Genomic DNA, 21,484 nt, shown 5'->3' with positions numbered 1-21,484 from the left:
TCTTTCGTTTATTGCTCCTGCAGGGCTATGCCATATATTGTCAGCTTGCCAGCAGGTCTCTTACCTTTTAGTATGTTATTACCCAGCCTTGTTTTATTATTGTTTTGTTTCCAATTGAAGTGATATAATTTAGGCCCTTATTCAATTAGTTTCGGACCCGTGATACTTTTCGCCTGCCGGACTTTTCGCTTACATCGTTTATTTTAGCCGCGGAAACTTATCGTGTGCGTACCCGCGAATTGCCCTATTCAATTCAAAAAGATGCGAAAACGGAGATACGCGATGTCAGAACAGGCGAAAAGTGGTGTCAGAATCTGAAATCAGGCTGAACCCCCTAAAAAGATGCAGAAACTTTGGGGATCATTGTAGTAGTGCACGATTAGCCCTAATGAAGCAATATGGGGTACTTAAGTTCGCACAATTGCCACTAGGCGAAAAGTGTTTGCAATTGTATATGGAGATCAGTTTCCGTCTGGCGAAAAGTCGCAATCGGCGATTACTTTTTCGCGGATTTTGACTTTTCATGGCTTAATTTTAATAATAATAATACAGCAAGCATCCTGGACAGTACCAATTTGTACTTTGACCTGAAGCTGCGTGATGCACAGGATAATTCCCATTTTACCTTTTTTTTTTTGGTTGCTTAGCTTAAAACATGTAGTAAAAAATCAGATGCCAATTTACTAAGGCCATAGGTAAAACATCAGCTTATTACATAAATTGTGGATGATAAAGACTGTGAGCCGCCAAGTATCAGATGTTTACCTTCCATGTATATATTTAAACGTTTCTAGATAAAGATACAGTACTCCTAGAAATAGTCATATATAAGCTAATTGAGGGGCATCAATACATCAAGTGCTTTTTGTTTTTGGGCAAAGAATAGCAACACAAAAATCCTTCTTTTTTTCTCTACTTTTCTTTCTTAGCAGACAGAAAATTTGTCTTTGTGAGTGTAGCTTATTTAGGTTTGTTAGTAATTTGTATTTATTTTGCTTCAGTGGTAATGGAAATTTGCTGTAGTTATCGTTTTAAGGTGTTAACATTTGCTTTGTTAATGGTTTTTCTCCTGGCTTTTATTTCATGTGCTTCCTTAGACTGAAATAGGTTGCTTCCATTAAGTTAATTGTAAATGTAACTTGAATGTGCAGTTTCAAATCTATAACAATGTTTTCTTAGCTCACTAGTTGCCCTGTTTTTATCCTATTTAATTAAAACAAAAAACACTGTTGAATAAGTGAATCAATACTCCAGTGATCACACAAAGGGGCAATTAAATTACCTGCAGGACTTACATACAGTACCATATTAATTGGTATTTCCCTGAGGAAAGCTTCACACAGACCATACTAGCTGCATTGAAAGCACAGTTTGTACACCTGCAGCAGCCATCTACTCAGTGCCCTCAACGGAATGGGATTGAAATGCAGACGGCTGTGTAGCCGCTGGTTCAAATCCCGACAGCGCTAGCCCGACGCGGTGGTGAGTAATCTAACCCTTTCCTCTTACCCCCCCCCCCATCCTAACACTCCTTTAGGGGTGCCTAAACCTAACCCCCCCTCTCTGCACCCTAAACCTAACCCTCCCGGGGGTGTCCCTAACCTCCCCCCCCTCCTAGTCCCTAAGCCTAACCCCCCATCCCCGGCTACATCGCTACTTACCTCTGGCGCTGGATGATCTGTCCGGCGTCCTGTCGGTGTCCCGGCGTCGGGATTAACATAGGCGTCAGTATTTCGGCGCCTGTGTTAAATCCCCTGCTGGGATTGTAGTGTCGGGATTAAGACGGTCTCATAACTACATCCCCCCTCAACACAACTAGTGTTGGCAGCGCTGAAATTTATATTGTCCTGCAGCAGGAACATGACCTGTTAATGGCTTAAATAATAGTACTGCATTTCTGTCTCATCCATAAGGAACAAGACATCAACTTGTAATATCAGACTGTGGGTAGATTCTGCATACCAAAGGCAGCGCTGCAGGCTGGGAGAGCTACTAGGAGAGAGACACATCGGTATAATACTAGCACTATTACTTTAGCCTTAATTTAATGAACAATCAATTATACAACACACTAGAAAGTATTGGTTGGATAGGTCAGATATTTAAATAAAAAATAAATTTATTTGAATATTCACATTTTGTGTTAACCAGACCAACAAGTACATTTAATGGATTACTACATTCCTATTCTTCTTGGACCATTTTGGTGCATACACACGGTCAGATTTTTCTTCAGATCTGAACGATAACTATTTAAAAAATCGTTCAGCCGTTCATATCTGAAGGATTATCTGACATATCTGTCAGATGAACGATGCGTGTTCCCGATGGTCAGATAACGATATCTGACATCTGATGTGTTTGCAGTCAGACTTGGACAATTCCATTCATTTTAATGCAGTCAAAAATAATTCAAATCGTTCAAATCTTTGGTAAAATCGTTCAAATCGTTCATCTGACATATCTGACCGTGTGTATGCTCCATTAGACAGTATTAAGTAAAGTGATGTCATGAAAGGGTCACATGCAGCCCTCCTTACCAGGGTCACCATTTTGATCCTCACCCTAGTGATTTTAATGTCACACAGTGGACAGAGCATTTGCGCAATCTTAGAAGTATGTATGCTTACCAGCTTACTTACAGGTGAACCTACTGGTTGGGCCTTCATCGACACCCTTTTATTGGAGGCTCCTCCAGAAGTGTAATGGGCAGTCCCCTGTAGGCTATAGTTATAGTGCTGCTACTTGAGAGGCCCCTGAAAATACATCACCAAATAATGTCTTTAAAGCTCATCTCATAGGACATATGTACATATCACAGGAAATGTACAAGTTTGATACTAAATAAAAAACTACACCTGGTGCATAAATAATGTATTTAACACCAAACTTCGAAAATGTTTGTACTGACAGGTTTCATGTTCACCCTCTGCAATTGTACAAAGGACTCGACAAACACACAAAGCAAAGTGACAGGTGTCAGATACTCCAGCAACAGTGAAATATAGATAGGGCAGCCCGTCGCCCTTACTGCTTCCTCCCATATCTGTCACTCTGCCCTCAGAGGCTCCCTGGGCATGGTGTGTGGAGGACAGGTAATATCCCCCTCGCCCCAGGCTCACAGGTGGGCATCACTATCCCTTACTTACCATGCAATCTGTCGAAGACACAGTGACCCAGAAACAGAGAACAAATAGCATTCACCATACAGTCATCACTAGGTGCCGTATGATATGATGCCCCAGTACTGTTCATGGCCCCCCTGCTGTGCTGTGTTTTTCTTCCCACCTTCAGTGTTTTCTGTCACAAAATGGGCCACCTTCTATGCCAGCAACCTACCTCCTAGCCCTGATCTAACCCCCCCTCCCCCAGGCTGAGCCTTACCAGGAAGGTCCAAACCTCATCTTCCTGCTGCCTCTGCATATGCTGAGGTTTGACATGTTAGTGGCTAGAACTGTCAGTGACCTAGCTACTAGTCCTGGCTTTCAAACTGCTGCTGACTCCTCACAGTTGCAGGAGGAGCAGAGTCACACTGTAGCACATGGAGAAGAAGGGAGGGAGGTGGAGCTCAGCACGCTCTCCTTAGTCTCCTACTGATTTCAGATTGTCCAATAATCGGCAAGAGAGGACTGAGCAATTTAACTGGCTGGTTCGTGTCCTGCGGGACCTGAAATTACTTTTTTTGTCTTTCACAGAAAGCGTGGGTGGTAGAGAAAGTAAATGAGAACACTGATATTTTTATTTCAATTTGATGTGACTTAATTTGTATTAGTATTTATAAAACCATTACGTAGGGGCAGATGTACTAAGCTGTTGAGACATGACAGGAGCTGGTTGGTTGGTACTTTATCTCTCTCCACTTTATCTCTCTCCAAGTCTTAGTACATCTCCCACTAAAGGGTCAAGCCTATTCCGTGTGATCTTGCCAGTGCGAGTCATCGCGGCAGTAGCTGCACTTTACGGCAGCCCAGATTCGGCAAATTTTCCTTGCAGCAACCATAGGGCTGCGAGCAAAATTTGGTGATTTTGGGGTTGAGTCGGGCTGCGAAGGGTGCGATGTGCCGGTCCTTTGCCAGCGCTTTGACGCCGTTGCAACGCACATCGCACCCTTCACACAGAATAGAATTGACCCCATAGTCTCTTTAATGTCAAGGTTTTGAGAATATTCTACTAGTGGTTAACTTGAACTGTTAAAATATTGACTTCATTTAAAGTGACATTATTTAACAATTTTGTTTTTCTATACTATACTGTTTTCATCATGTCTCTATATTTTCCCTAGAATATTACAATATTTATCTGTAATAAGTTAATTTTGCATATAACAAAACTGGAAAAAGGCACCTGCAATGTTCTGCATCCATTGGTCTCTGAGAGAGCCTGCTATGGTGTAGTTGTGGTGTACTGAATTCCTATGCACACACAAAGCAGAAGGGAAGTAATGAGCAGAAATATCCTCATTTTATAAAAACTTCTCTGGTAGTATAAATATCCCCAGATAGCATCTTGTGCTTTTCATAGTTAGATCAGAGCTGGCATAGGATAGCGACCAGTTTTTTGTTGTCTTAATTGGTAGTCTATTTACTTTTGTGGGTCTCCAGTATTGTACTGTGGGAGAAAACTGGTGCACCTGCAGGAAACCCATGCAAATCAAGGAAGAACATACAAATTCCACATAGGTGGAAATTAGTTTTTAGCGCATCTCTGCTCGCACCCGCCTGAGGTGGCGACCAGAAGTCTGCAAAAAGCCCATCTTTTGGGCGCCCTAACAACTTTTTCCTAGTTGTGCCCAGTACTTAACATGGGTTTAGCCCAGGGATGGGCAATAAGTGGCCCTCCAGCTGTTGTTGAACTACACATCCCAGCATGCCTTGCAACAGTTTTAGCATGGCCAAATGGCAAAACTGTGGCAGGGAATTCTAGCTGGAGGGGCGGCTTATTGCCCAACCCTAATTTAGCCGCTTTATGCAGATAAACCCGGTGCATTTGTGATAAGTAATAGGTGCCTGCGGCAGTTGTGCCCATCGGTATAACCATTGAATAAAGGCCAATGGGCACCCATTACTTATGGTCATCAAATGACAATTGAATCGCCTCCTTATAGTACTATTTGGCATTTAACCCATGACCTCTGCTGTATGGTAGCAATGCTAATCACCTCAACAGTACTTCCCAGTATTGCATGCTATCTGTAGCTCTGAAAAGCCCCACATCTAAAATTGTTTTCATTAAAACTTTATTGCATCTTACAATAGAACAGCATAATGTGAGTTGCATTCTCTGTGGTTGCACTATTTTTGCTTTCGCTAAATTGTTGAACTTCTTGAAGATACCATGTGCAAATGAGCTTGTATGAATGTAGTACAATAATATTTGTTTGCACCAATATTATTGCCTCAGCTAACTGTAGACCTATCTCATATAGTTGTGCTAGGCTAACTTCCTGAAACTTATGCAGAGAGATTTCTGTGCCAATAAAACTAAAGGTGCTCGTCTCATATAGAGGCTGACAGTTCAATATCAATTATGTGGCATCCATCAGTTAGTTGCCTTTAGATGTTATTTTATTTTTTTATGTAACATCATACTTTTCTGATGTCCCGCATAGTAAGAGATAATATAAAGTTAACATATAATAAAAAAAACAATCCCGGAACTAACAATGAAAGAAGTTTAGGGTTTGCAATAGATAGTTATTCTAAATTAGTAACAGTGAATAAAGTGCAATGCATACATGCTTGTTTGTGTCTGTGGACCAGTTAATTGTATAACAGTTACTGTAATTTCTTTTGTGCACTTTATTAGGCTTTAAGGCCAGGGAGCAACTATTATGAAAAATGCATACAAATATATAGTTCCTTCCTTTCAAAAACTATTTGGCCCATGTTTTATACTGCAAATCTTGTGAACCAGTCAGTTACAGATGTGCAGCTGTTGTCTGATATCCGGTCAGTATGCCAGCTTGACACTGGAAGTACAGTCTGGCTGTTCTCCAGTGTAGCTCGCACTATGTTTTGGCCTATGAATGTGAGGAAAAAAGAAGTAATTCTGAGCACAATGACATCCTTCCACCTGCTCTGCTGGGCACTATGGAGAATTCACTGCATATTAACAAAGGCATGTTTCCTTTTTGTGTCATAGAAATCAATGTGGAACAGTACATGCTTAGAACTTCCTTTTTCTAGGTAAGCACTATGCCCTCCTTGCTACTCGCAATATACACCCACAACAAAAATTATATTGGTGCAAAGATCACTGTTGACAACGGTCTACACACCTGTTATATAGGGAAACTGTTTGTATTCAGAACCATTATCTACACAGCAGATTTACATAGGATTTTTCCCGGGCTGTCTCTAACCTCTGAAATGCCCTCAGTTGCTTCTTTAGACTTTTATCCAGCCTTCAAGCATGTTCTTAAAACTCAATTTTTCAGTGTATCTTACCACCCCTCTGCTTAAGTCTGCAGTCTATGCCCTTTTCTTACCATTGTCTCCACCGTTATCCCTAAAGATTTTAAGTTCATAACAGCAGGGTCCTCTCCCCTTCGACTGCAGGGTCTTCTTTCTTTCGACTGCTATACATAATTGTGCTAACTGTAATTATGTATATACGTGAACTTATATACTGTCTTAGTCTTATATATACTTATGTATCTTGTTCGTTTTTCCCCTTGTAAGGCGCTACAAAATCTTGTGGCAACTAAAGCTGGCCACACATCTAAAGATTATCTGTCCAACCAGCCAACTAGTTGATTGGTTGGAATGAAAACCTGGTAAGGAATACAATCAGCAATTTGCTCCCAAACGCTGGAAAATGGACAAAAACTGTTGTTTGAACAAATAGTTTAGATCAAACATTTAACAAACTTGTCTGACGGCCATTTTCATCTGTTTTCTGGCATTTAGGAGCAAATTGCTGATCATCAGTTACTCCCTTTCCTTACCAGATTTTCACTCCAACCAATTAACAAGTTGGCTGGTTGGATGTAAGTTGGTCTAGTGTGTGGCCAGCTTTAGACAAGGAGTCTGTGTACGGACCCAACAGCTGTTTATACTTCAGTCCCAACTCCTTCATAATAGATTGATCACTACTACCAACAGGTCATTGATTACTTATGTTACTGACAGGAGTGTAATTAAATAAATGCAGTACATGATGCTGCTTATACTCTCCCTGCTCACCTATTACATTTCTTCCAACTTATAAATAAACAATAATAGAAACAGAATTTGACAGCAGAAAAAAACCTGCATCTCTATCTAGTCTGCCATGTTGGTCCTTTAGTATATTTTTGTAATAGCAATATGTTTGTTTCATGCATTCTTGAATTATTTCTGGGGAATTAAATTGTTTTTGCTGTCTGCAGCAGTATTGCTCGCCCGATGGCAGCTATTCAATTGTTCCTGCTATGGGTGCAATAGTATGATTTCTGCTCACACCCTCCTGAGGAAGCAAGCAGAAATCAAAGAACAATCCTGGTTGAGGCGGCCAAACTGTTGTTTGGGCACGACATATGCGCGAAAAAGCAACAACAATCGAATATCGCCCTGTCAGTTTAAACGAGGGATACGCAGAAACAATTGGGTACCCCCGTTTTACTCTGTATCCCAACCACTGTTGCTGGGCACCTGTTTCAACAGGTCTATCACTGTTTCTGAAAAAAATAAAAGTTCCTCCTTATGAGGTCTTTGAGTTTTCACAATATGTCCCTATATTCTGGAAATACTGTATTAATATTTTTCGGTTATTGGATGGCAGCATGTGGGCACAGTGATTAGCATTGCTGCCTTTCAAAGCTGGGGTCATGGCTTTGGTTCCAGCCAGCACTATACATGTGGAGTTTGTATCTTCTTCCCATGTTTGTGGTGTGTTTTTCCCATAGTCTAAAATATACTAGTAGGCTAATAGGATCTATTTTGTTAGTAGACTAAGTTTTGTTTTTGTTAGGGAATGTAGACTGTAATCTTCACTGGTGCAGCGAATGATTACATACTCTCTGTACAGTGCAGCGTAATATGATTGGCACTATATAAATGGTAATAAAAATGTGTCTATGATAGAATCTTGAACTATGTGTATCCAGCTTCTGAAGTTATATCAGAAATGTTGGTATGCATCATTATAGCAGCTTTTCTCTGAATGTGTTTATTTTATGAATGTATTATTGGAGATATGGCTTCTATAACTGTACCTAGTACTCAAGATGTCTTACCAGAGTCCTTTAAAGTGGCAGTATAGCATTCCTCTTCCTGTGCAACCTGTTTTCCCAGATGAGATGGGGGACACACTTCAGGCTTCAATGCAAAAATTCATTGTTTTTCCACATCCTTTGAGTACCTAGATCAATGACATAATGCAGTATTTCACTTGTTTATGTATTGTGTTTAAGATCCCCACACTTTAGTCCTTTCCTCTACACTATCTAAAACACTACACGTTTAATTTGGTTCTTCTGGGGGGTGTCAAATATGTTATAAATATTTGTACCCTCTGTAAAGAAGCATATATTATCCTGTACACTACATTTAATATCACCAGTGAAAACATTCAACAAAACAGGATCCCTGATGGTTTTCAGTAGTTACATCCCATCATCTTAGTTTATACCACTGTTTACCACAATCAAATAGTTTCTGAATTTGTTTATTGTGGGGTACCTTAGTGTTCCCGCTAGGCTTTTTTAGCGGAGTGCCACGCGTCCTGCCTGATTTTTTTTTTTTTAAATGGCAAAATGCTCCCTGCCCTTTTAGTGGCGCCATGCTAAAACAGTCTGCCCTAACCCTTACCCACCTGTGGGACCCAGTGTCACGCAGGTGGGAAAAGTTGCAGTGAATGATCACCGTTGGGTGAATAGACGCCGTGAGCATGCACGCGGCATCTATTCACTGTGAGGGGAGAGCTTGAGGGAAGCCCAGCACCTCCGTAAGTTCTGGGCACGCCCCCATGTGTGACAAATTTGAGTGGTGTCACAAGGCCATATACATAATACATTAATAGTATGATGTATTAGTATTACCCTAATTATCTGTGAATTTGTATGTTGGCTGTGTGACTCTTAACTTCATTTCAATATTTAACACACACATTCAGCACATTTATGTGACTTTTGGTAGTAATAACTAATTTCTTATGCAACTAAGCAGCTATGGAGATTATTTAGAATATAGTAAATAAAACAGCCTGAAATAAATTCAGCCCTTTTTAATGTGTTTGGATATTATTCATCTCTCCAGCACTAGTAGCTATAGCCAACAGCTAAGTGGTACCTCCTGGCTTTTGTTATAATACGTTTAGTATTTTTCAACATTTCTGTTTATTATTTTGGATATATAAATTATTTTTTTGTGAATTGGGATTTGCTATAATATTTTTACTGGTTCATCTCTTCTCTAAACTTAACTGCAACTTCTGTGTATCACAGCATTTCTCTAGTAGACATAGCTGAATTTGGCACAATTATATTTCCTGGCAATTCTATACCATGGGTTTACAATTCTACAATTATTTCAGCTGGAGAACACTTATTAACTTTTAGTAAACTGTCAATGGTCACACACAAAATATTTCTTTCTCTTACAGAGCCACGTATAGCCAGCACTTTCATAATGCACCACTCAGAACTCCCTAACATCTGATGCGTGCTAAGGATTTCTGAGGCAGTGCATAATTAGGGAACTGGGAGCAAAGGGACCCGATTTTTTCAATGGGAGTTCCGTGGCAGTGTGTATCCTGTGCAACCCATTGCATTGGAGGGCCGTATACAGGTTGTGGAGACATAAAAGACAGCAGGCTAGACTGATTTGCCTGGTGGGTCATATATTTCCCACCCCTTTACTATACTATTTGACGAGCTTGTTTTGTAACCCTTGTTTAAAAGTGTAATTTAAGTTTTCTTTTGGTTTTTTTAATTTTAACTTTATCAAAGTGATAAAGCAAAATATTTTTTTTAAAATAGAAGTCAAAACTTTCATAGGACGTTAGTCCTTAATAGACTACCAGAAAAAAACCTAAACCTAACCACCTCCCGGTGGTGCCTAACTCTCCCGGGGGGGCTGCCTAACCCTAAGTACCACCCAGGAGCTCCTAATCCTCCCCCCCAACCCCTCCCCCATATGACTGTCCGCGCCTGGCTTACCTTTGATCGGGATGTCGGGCTCCCGGCGTTGGAAAAATGTCGTCAGGATTTCGACGCCTGTCATTGGACCCTTGCCAGGATCAGACAGTCGGGATGCCGACGGTCGACATTTAGACTGTCTGTATCCCGGCTGCATATCCTTTTAGGATATTCACTTAATTTTCAACAGGCAACAGTCAAAACAAATAAACACACTATTAAGAAACAAGTCTTAAAGCTGTTTGCAAATTACTGTTTGTAATGTTGAGAGAGCCCTAGTAAAGGGTAATACCACTGTCTTGAAAAATCATTATTTCTTCAGTTGAGGAGGTGGTAGGAATTTTTAAAATGTTTCAAGTTTGAGGAAACCTCCACTGGCAGGTGGAAAACCGCTGTTAGAGCTACCAATAAGTGGGTAGGTATTTGAAACAAAAATGGTGAACTACATTTAATTACATATTAAAAGGCATTGATCTGAACAATTTTTTTTTAATGGAGCTATACTTTAAGTACAGTACTTTAACCTTGAAGTTGCTAAAAAAATAAAATAAAAAAAATTTGAATGAGAATTTATTTTTAATCTTTGTTTTTTATTTTCATTCAAAAATATAAAATGTCAGTTGGCAAAAGTCATGTAAGTAGCATACAAACCGATGAATGGGTTAGTACAGTTGTTCTCAAACTCTGTCCTCGGAACCCCAAACAGTTCACCTTTTCCAAGTCACTCAGCAGGTGCACAGGTGTACAGATGTGTCCTCTTGCATCCTTGCTGCTTGCCCTGCAAACGTGCATGCGCATCGCGCCAAGTGGTTTGCTGTGGCTGCTTGCACCACGGTACGCCATGCGGCGTGCTACGTTTGCACCATGCAATCCTATGGATCGCGGGTGCAACGCATCACATGTACCTGTTCACGGGCGTACAAGAGGACATATCTGCATTAATTACTCACTGACACACTTATGATTCTGTGGGGAGACCTGGAAAACATGCACTGTTCGGGGTTCTGAGGACCGAGTTTGAGAACCTGTGAGTTAGTACCAAAGCAGATCCGTAAGTCAAATCACTGTTGATTAGGAAAGTACATAGTTCAGTGCCACAAGTGAGCCAGGCATATTATCTGATCCAGATTGTTTATTATGCATTGCAAAACTGTTGATTAATTATGTATCAGAAGTAGGCAGTAACAGCTAAAAATTGGTATTATGATGTAGGGGCTGATTTTTAGGGTACTGAATTCTAAAGTTTGTACTATTGAAAAACCTGTTGTAGGCCTTATGCTGGGCATACACAGCCAGATAAAATGTCTGTCAGACCGACAGACATTTTATCTGGCCGGCTGCCAGCCGCAGATGTCCCCGGCATACACTGTGAGAGAAATCTCACAGTGTATAGCCCGACATCCGCGCTCCGCCCCCGGGGGAGGAGACATTTCCCTGCTCCTTCCGTAGGAAGGAACACAGGAAATGTCTGTCTGTCGGCTGCGCTGGGCATACACTGCCCGATGCGGCCAACAGTTACCGGGTAAATATCGCATCGGACGGGCATGCTGGACAATCCTGCATGCCCGACCGAGCAATATTTAACCCTCGTTCGCCCACACACACGCTACAATTATCGGGGCGATCTGCCGATATCAGTCGGGTCGCCCCGATAATTGTAGCGTGTATTGGCAGCATTAGCTTTACAGTGAATTCCTAATAAAAATTAGGGATTTGCAGGCTCGGATTTACTCGGATCTCAAAACGGCATTTTATTGGCTATCGCCTATCGTGTTTTGGATAGCCAATATAATAAATCCGAACTTGCGGTAAAGTGGCGATAAGAACCGAGTAAATCCGAGCCTGCACATCCCTAATAAAAATACATTTGAATGATGTTTCTTATCTGTGATTGTGTAACATTTGAGGGACATTTGTTGCATATTCCCTTTTATACAACTTTTTGTAATTAAGTTATTTGTTTTGATAATTTTACATGTTATTGAACTTTCTTGTCATGTCTAAAGCTAGGTACACATCTGGATGATGTAACAAACGATGTGACGACTTATACAATTTCACTTACACAATCCTAGAACATATGATAGAGTGTACACACTATGCAATCTTCGGAATGAAGTCCCGATATATTGTGACAGGGTATTGTATCCAATTAATCATTTCTCCTGTACACTGTGGTTGTTCTCACACACTACACAATGTGCACAACATCGTACTTCGCATCACCCCATCTGCCGTGCAGCACAGCAGATTGGGCCATGTTATGAACGATGTGTGTAAATGATAGATTGGGTGTACATACTATATACGATTGTTGTGTAGATTGGTTGAAACTACCAAGATTGCCCGATATACTGTACCCATTTTAAAGCTGGGTACACTGGATACGATCTGTCATACGATATATTGTTCTGTTGTGGATCGGAGTGGTATATCGTACAGATCGATCCGTTATTCATGATGATCGTTCATCGCATTTTCCCATTTCCCCTTCTGCACAGCAGATGGGTCGATGCAAAGAATGACACTATGCTGCTACGTGCAGCATGTAAGGATATGTATCGTGCTACTGTACACCGGATCTCAAAGTGTGTACAGAGTGTGCAAGTAGCTTTACATTGCGTCTATCCGTCGGTGGGTACACACATCGTATAGTGTGTACCCAGCTTAGAAGACATTCTCTGTGATTAGGCTGCTGTACATTTTGTCTGTGCCTATTCTGCTTTCATATTAATATGATTGGTGTGTCTTGATATTGTTTGATGTAATGTCGCTGAAATCTGCACCAGTGTGATAAACAAGTTATTCCGACAGTCCACCTTAATTCTCCTCAGTGAGACTTACAAATATTGTAACTAAAAACAGACTTTTGTTTGCAGAATCCTGTGCAGATTGTACACATGCTACACATTACTGGGAAGTTTAAATATATCGTGTTATGTAACTGTATGCTAGGCTGTCGCATATCTCTGCCGGGTTAGAGATGGACAGGGGACGGTTATCTTGTTTCCTATGCATACTGTATAGCTGAAGAAAACGCAAATCATTTCTGATTGAATCTTATTTTCCATCCATATGTACATAATCATAGCAAGTAGTGTCATACACAAAAAGTCATTAAAGGCCAACTACACTTTTGTTACATTTGTACCACTACACTGCAAAGGTGTCATATGTGGTCTGATTTGAGACTCCACTTAAAGATAAATAACTTTTTGTAAAAAAAAAGGGCTAGTAAAAAGGGTTGAAAGGTTTGACAAAAATATTTGTGATTACTCGGTAATGTAGGTTGCTAGATACGTGTGAATCCTTAGGGGGTTGTTTGCTAGGGAGAGGATGGAAGCGTTTCTCTATTTTTCTCTATTTTTTTGTTTATGTTTTCTGAACTTTCTGCAGTTGCTTTTCTATGCGTTCTCCAGCGTAATACCTTTAGTGGTACTAGATTGTTCTGGAATGAAGTATGCTAATCCATATTTAGCTGCATACATTTCTAGAACCAGACAGACTGCTTGCAGTGAGACTCTCGGCTTTTATTCTGTTGATGTCATGCTTTGGACTGCTGCCATCCTTATTCCCACTTTTGTTATATATTTATTTGGGATGTTAGCTATCTGGTTTTTGTTATGCTAGAATACATAAGCCTGTATTACTGTATGATGAAAGACAGGGAATAATCTTAAGGCATAATGTTTTTTTTGGTATTTTTTTTTTTTTCAAACTCTTTTCCTTTGCTTATTTATGGAACGATTTGCTATATATTTCAACTTGAATGCAGCCTGTAATACCTGTTTAAATGTATAGGTTTGCAGTTCCTGTAAAGTAACAGAAATGTATAATTACAATACAAGTAACTTCAAAAGCTGCATTTCTTTTGCAACCTTTTCTCATAACATTAATAGTCACTAAAGAACAACACCACCAAGTAAATAAGATTATGACATGACAGGGGGAAATGCAATTCAATGTTATGTGCTGTTCCGGCACTGCACATCATGTACGTTGGCATCACAAGTTTCCTCTATGGGGTGCGAGGGGAGACTTGCAATGTCAACCCTACCGTATATGGCTAATATGTGGGAAACCGGGCATTGCATTGAATTGAATCCACCCCACCCCACCCCACAATACTAATATTCTGTTTAAAGCAGATTATGCCCATTGTTGTGATTTCATTAACGGTTTGAAGCCTGGTTGGTATCTCACCACATAGTTCACCACAGTTGCATAGGTAAATACACTATAATGAACCTTTTGCTTTTTAATACCAACTAACTGGCAGGTCCACTCCTTCCAACATGCAGGATTACAGGCTTTAATCACCTACATGTTTATTACCCGCCATTTCCCCTTAATCTAAAGACCAGTGCCTTTGAAACGGTGGCTTGCCTTTATTTTATATAGGGTCCTTATTCCTATATTTGATAAGGCTGATCAGGCACGAAATTAGGGGGACACAAAGGGGTCAATTCATTTAGGAGCAAATTGGGTCCTGCGAGCCGTCTTCCCAGTAAATGGGCATTGTGAATTACATTTACGTTCAATCGCTGCTCTGCAATTCTTTCCACCCGCGGGACACTGCGCATTCTGCTCTTTTGAAACGGCGCCCCTCTAAAACAAGCTAGAGGGAGCACTAGCATTTGCACTTCAATTCTAAACCTGCATTGTCCCAGCAAATTTATGTTTACTTTATTCCCCAGCCCCCTCCCCCTCACCCGCCGCTTGGCAGAATGAAAGCGAAAGTATTTATTATAAGGCAAAATGGACCCAGTGCAGAACCTTACCTTTGGTTCACCCCTCCTTATGAAAAGCATACACTTAGAGGGGTTTTTAAATAATAAACTGGCCAATAAAGATGTAATTTTTTAGGTGGATTTCTCTAAAAGCTCAATAATGGGTTAAATTATGTGGGACAGATATGAAAAAGTGTTGAATTGATAGCTCCCATGTACAGGTTAGAAAAAGCCTTTTGCTAAGAGTTTTTTCCAACTTTTTAGAAACTTTTATAAAACCACTGAAAATGAAATACTGGAAATTTTTTAATTTTCCAAAAAACAACTAATTATTCAGCCATTAATAAAACCAAAATACAAAAATCAGCCATATGACATATTTTAAGAACCCGCAGTACTTTCATTATGGTCACTAATAGCCATCTTCACTGTCCTGCTTTATCAGTTGCCACTTGTTTGGCATCCAGGATGGTTTATCCACTTTTTCATGCACTTCTCCCAGGTTTCTTTTTGCAGAAAAGTAGCACAAGCTCGCTGTGAGTCCTGTGAATCAGCATTTGTAATTGGATTTTGCATTTCTCGGGTGCGCGCTGCTGCATTTTTTTTGTGCGTTTCACGATGAGTTTGCATTTGCAAACTCTCATCTTACTAAGAATTAAAGCCGAATATTTGCCACTAATCTTCTCCAAGTTGTCTATATCAGTACTAGTCAATTTCCGCAAAGAATTCAATAATATATTTTACCCCTACTTCCAATGTTTCAATATAGCCTCTTGTCTCATCTAAAGCTGCCCATCCACTAGGCGATGTGGCGGTCGACGGCACAATTATGACGCCGTCGTCTCCCGCGGGGTGAAGTGCATACACTGAACGTTCAGACGTTCAGTGTATGCAGATCAATCATCCCCGAACATAGCAACCTGACGGCGGTCGTCAGGTTGACCGTCATGTTCGGGCGATTAATGTCAAAAACGATCATTGGGTGCGCACATCGCTGTTAGTTTTTAACCTTTTACTGCCCGATTTGCGGGCGATTACCAAGCAATGGAGCTATACCGACCGTCGTTATCGCTAGGTTTAATCACCTAGTGGGTGGGCAACACAAGTCTCTCAGTATCTGTAATTGTTATTCAACTGCCAAAATACAGAGTTTCTGGTGGTTTGCTTAAGTCTTCCTGAAAGACTGGGTGGGGGTTATAGTAGAGGGCCATTCCATAGAAAGTGAAAGAGGGCCATTCCATAGAAAGTGAAACCAAACAGACACAAATAAACATACAAAATCACTGCTTTTTTTCAAGGTAAATTTGGTCTAAAAATATCAGTGCTTCCTATACTGGTGGAGAGATATGTGGCCTGTAAAGGCCCCCACACACAGAGTGATATAGCGTCAGATTGGAACGATAGCGCAGCTATATCGTTCCGTGTGTGGGCATGATCTCGTCCACTGCCTGCTCCCATTGGGTTCTCCGTAGCTCCTCCATATCTTTCTTCCTGCACAAGAGATCTGGAGAATCGACGAACGTTCCCATGCTGGTCTATGCGGCTGGCATATGGGGAGGTCGGGCACCAGATCGCTCAGTGTGTTGGGGCTGCCGATATATCGGCCGTCGGAGCCTTCATCGCATCGCTGGGTACACATCGTACCGTGTATGGGGCCCTTAAATGCTAATCCTGAAGCTAGGTACTTTTGGAAACAAATGCACAAGAATAGCAGTATTTCAAGAGGAAGTTTAAAAGGTTTGTTATGACTCAATAATATACATTTTTATACACATACTTTAATACATTTACTACTAATATATATAAAATAAATAACTGGGTGACTTACGTTCTTGCTACATTAGTGTTATGATTGCCAGTGACCACCCCTAGTAAGCCGACTAGAACTTCAGGCCACGAGGTCTTCCGCCAATAACAACCGCCCGTTGTTCCCTTAGAGATAATAAACCCACCGGTACTTAGACGGCCGCCTGGAGTAGTAGCAGCTTACAGGGGTGTCAACTGGAATCCTGAGGTGAGAAGGAGTAGTTTAGTATAGTACTAGAGATGCAGCTTTGGAAGCTGATGATGTGGTGAGTTGATGGTACGGCAAGTGTGCCAGTGATGTGGCAAACGTACCGATGGTGCGGCAATAGCAGTTAGTAGACAGTCAGATGATATGTAGTGGCTTTGAGAGCCGATGGTGTGGCAAACATGCCGATGATGTGGCTTGTGTGCCGATGGTGCAGCAATAGCTGTTAGTAGATTAATGGGTGGTATGTTGTGGTTTTGAGAGCCAATGGTGCGGCAAATGTGCTGATGATGCGGCTAGTGTGCCGATGATGCGGCAATAGCTGTTAGTAGATAGACAGGTAGTTTGAAGTGAATGGCTGCGGCTTGTGAGCCGTAGAAGAAGCTGGTGAGCCGGTGACAGCTCGAAATCTGTAAATGCGGCAAATGTGCCGAGGTGCGGCAAGAGCCGATGGTGGAGGAGTGAATAGCTGATGATGCGGCTTGGAGAGCCGATGACAGCACGGCGGTGTCGGTGCAGCTTGGAAGCCGTAGAAGAAGCTGGAGAGCCGGAGGTAGCATGGAAGCCACTTCGGGGAAATCCAATTCTGTGACACGAAGAGGACCGGAACGCTGTACATGCAGCCAAGCCGATGGGACTCACAGATTCGCTATAGTCCACGAGGCGGCAAAAGTCCAATGAGTACAAATAGGAGGCAGCACCAATTACGCAGCACTGTGGACGACACGTCACTTCCTGAGGCATGCCGATCACCTAGTGACGGGAGAAACTGGAGTAACCCCTTCCTGACCGGGTAAACTGCTTGAAGGATACAAGTCGTGACCGCGACTTGTAACAATTAGACAACAGAAATGCACATGTCCCTTTCCGTCACACTGGATGTCCCACTCTGTCACCAAAATAATTGGGAGTTTTTTGTGCAAAGAACAAATGCACAAATATTTAGATTAATATATTATTAAACCATTGGCTCTGCTTAGCCTGCACAGGAAAAATCTGAGCCCAGCTCATTCTAATTTCACAGAAGTTTAATGTTATGTTACCTCGGAAGGATTTCGCATTTTGTCTGAGTCCCGTTCCGTCATAAGAACATTTAAATTTTTTTTGCAACAATTACAATATTTTTAAAAAACTTTTGTTTTACTAGAATCCTCTTTAAGCTTTAACTAATTTATGATAAAAGAAAGTACTAGAGTCATTATTCAACCTTATTCATGGAATGGGGCTTAATCTTAAATGTATCCAAATGTCCCAATTCCATTATATGGAATGGCCCTAGACACTTTTTGACTTATTTGGTAATCGCCAATATTTGTTTTATATCACACAGTTTGAGGTAGATCGAAGGGAGCCCATTTATCAAAGTTACAGCAAAGCAGTAGTATCTGGTCTTTTATCAATTGGACTTCAAAGGAGGAATTTCTACCTAACAAAAGTTTATTGCAAACCCTGTCAATCTCTCAAATTACAAATATATATAATGCCTCCTTTCAACAAAAATTGTGTTAAAAAGTGGCATATCTTTTTAGTTTCAAGTATTGACAGGTGTGTACAATAACTAAATATTTAGAGAGAGAGAGAACGAACACACACACGGTGAATGATAACTTAATATCAACTTAAATACCCACAGATCAAAACTCACCTGTCCCGTCTCCCGCTGATCACTGGCGTTCTACGCCACACATTCGGTCTCAGCATCAACGTCACACAGGAAGTGACGTGACGCTGAGTCTTTAGACAGGGGATTGGGAGAGGACAACCACAGCCCGGAGCACAGTCTGTATACATGTAACCATCGAAACCGGTCACATGACCATGCTGCCAGCTCTCAAATGTGGACATTTTTTTTTCTTTTAAAAAACATACCACTTCTATTCACACTCATTAAAAACACAAATAACAAAATACATAAAAATACAAAATACAGTGTATGTTAAATATGGCTGGAGCACACATCAAAAATCAAGGATATATTATGTCCATAAACACAATCCCAAACCTCTATCTAATATCAATCATGACTAACAAACATACATGATAATAAATACTGCCAATAACAAAATACACATGTGTGCAAATATCTTCATACCCAATGCTACTAAATAATATACCTCATATAAACATCTCCACACCCCAGGGAAAAAGGAGAACATTACATATACCCATGGATAAACCAGAAAACTTATAGGAAACAGCCCAAGATTAATGCTTAATTCAAGCCCTTCGGACTAACCGTATCCAACCAAAATATCCACTTACATTCCAGCTGGAGCAATTTCCGCGATTTATCTCCCCTGCGCAACATAGGTGGTACATGATCAATAATACGATAGTGCAGCATGGCCATATTATGCCTGGCCTCAGCAAAATGCCTGGCCACCGTCTGTTCACTGGTACCTGCATCAAAGCTGCCCGAATTGCTGACCTATGCTGCGCCATACGCTCCTTAAACTGCCTATCTGTCTTGCCCACGTAGTGTAACCCACATGTGCAAGACTGAAGGAAAATCACATATTTCGTCGTGCAAGTCAGAGGAAATCTAATAGAAAACACCTTGCCTGAATATGGCCGAAAAACTTTTTTGCCTGGCACCAGATAAGGACAGGTCGCACATCCTGTGCACCTAAAACAGCCACCCTGTTTCTTGGTCACTCTTTGATCCCCACTCCAGTCAGTAATATCCATCTTCACCACTAGGTCCTTGATATTAGCACCCCTGGTGAATCTGGGCATCAACCTACTGTTCTTAAGACAAACTAACTCAGTGTCAGTGGTCACCACTGGCCATAAACCTTTGGCCTTTTTACATGTCGCATAGCTCTTATTGTCAAACTGCTGGACCCAGGGTATCAACTCCTTATCCGGCTTGTGGCTACGTTCGCCTAAAAGCTCACTGCGTTCTTTTGCCAGGGCCTTCCTCCTGGCCTCTACTAATATTTTCATGGGATACCCTCTTGCAACAAATCTCTCCAACATCTCCTGCAGCTGTATATCTCTCTCTACCGGATCATCAGTTATTCTACAAACTCGAATAAATTGCGAATAAGGCAAACTATCAATAGTCTCTCTGGGATGAAAACTATCAAACCTAAGCACCGTATTTCGGTCTGTTGGTTTAGAAAACAATTTGGTATATATTTTACCAGTTCTAATCGAAATCTGTACATCCAAAAAATTAATCACAAATTTATTCACCACCGTTGATAATTTAGCTGGCATTGTGTCTCATAATCAGCTGATGTAACTCAAACTCTGACCCCCGCCATAACAGCAAGATGTCGTCTATGTATCTAAAATACTTAAACACACAGCTACTGACTTTAGTCTGCGCAAAAAATAAATCCTGCTCAACTATATGCATATACGCATTTGCGTATGACGGAGCTACGCATTAACCCATTGCGCAACCAGCTAGTTGGCTCCAAAAACGGCCATCATGAATAAAATAATTCCGGGTGAGCGTAAATTCTAACAACTCAATGTAAAAATTAATGTCCGGGCCAACATATTTAGGATTACCTGTAATGAGGCGCTTGACCGCCACCAAACCCTTATCGTGCGGAATGCACGTATAGAGGCTGGCGACATCAATACTTGCCAAGGTCACAGCATTAGATATGTTGATGCATCAGCTAACAACCTTTCACATTCCCTCTTGTAATCATCGAGATCAACAACAACAATAGCACCCCCCTTATCAGCCCCTCTGATGATAATATCTTTTCTGGAGGTGAGATCTTTTAGAGATACACGCTCATTCTTAGATAAATTATATTTCAACGGGGTGCAACATATCTAATGCTAAGTAAAGATCCCACTGCAGTTTTTCATCTTGAGCTTGTATGTATTCTTGATAAAGCAGTGGGGGCAGGCATTATTGATAATGAGATCAGGGGTGTGTTGTTTAGGGAACACCCTGTGGTTCCAATCTTTTACACAATTCCCAAGATACATAAGGACACACAGAACCCCCCTGGTAGGCCAATCATTTCGGCCAGGGGGTCTCTGTGTGAGCCAATTGCCTCATATTTAGATGCCTTTCTACAGCCATGCATTCAAGGCACATTTACTCATCTCAAGGATACATCATCTTTGATAAGAGCTTGTGATACGTGGGGGGAGATTCCTGATGATGTGACCTTGGCAAGTATTGATGTCGCCAGCCTCTATACGTGCATTCCGCACGGTAAGGGTTTGGTGGCGGTCAAGCGCCTCATTACAGGTAATCCTAAATATGTTGGCCCAGACATTAATTTTTACATTGAGTTGTTAGAATTTACGCGCACCCGGAATAATTTTATTCATGATGGCCGTTTTTGGAGCCAACTAGCTGGTTGCGCAATGGGTTCATGCGTAGCTCCGTCATACGCAAATGCGTATATGCATATAGTTGAGCAGGATTTATTTTTTGCGGAGACTAAAGTCAGTAGCTGTGTGTTTAAGTATTTTAGATACATAGACGACATCTTGCTGTAATGGCAGGGGTCAGAGTTTGAGTTACATCAGCTGATTATGAGACACAATGCCAGCTAAATTATCAACGGTGGTGAATAAATTTGTGATTAATTTTTGGATGTACAGATTTCGATTAGAACTGGTAAAATATATACCAAATTGTTTTCT

At 41.1% G+C, this 21,484-nt stretch overlaps 1 protein-coding gene across 4 annotated transcripts in view; it reads left to right on the top strand.

Moving 5' to 3' along the window:
- Nucleotides 1-21,484, top strand: part of LRCH3 (leucine rich repeats and calponin homology domain containing 3) — a 139,822-nt gene that overhangs the window by 806 nt on the left and 117,532 nt on the right. The gene's annotated exons all lie outside the window — the stretch shown is intronic.

This window comes from Taudactylus pleione, unplaced genomic scaffold (genome assembly GCF_031769625.1).
Source record: "Taudactylus pleione unplaced genomic scaffold, aTauple2 ptg001903l, whole genome shotgun sequence".
In the NCBI taxonomy this organism is placed as follows: domain Eukaryota; kingdom Metazoa; phylum Chordata; class Amphibia; order Anura; family Myobatrachidae; genus Taudactylus; species Taudactylus pleione.
The sequence above is the reverse complement of the archived record's forward strand: the minus strand, read 5'-3'. Positions and strand labels throughout refer to the sequence as shown.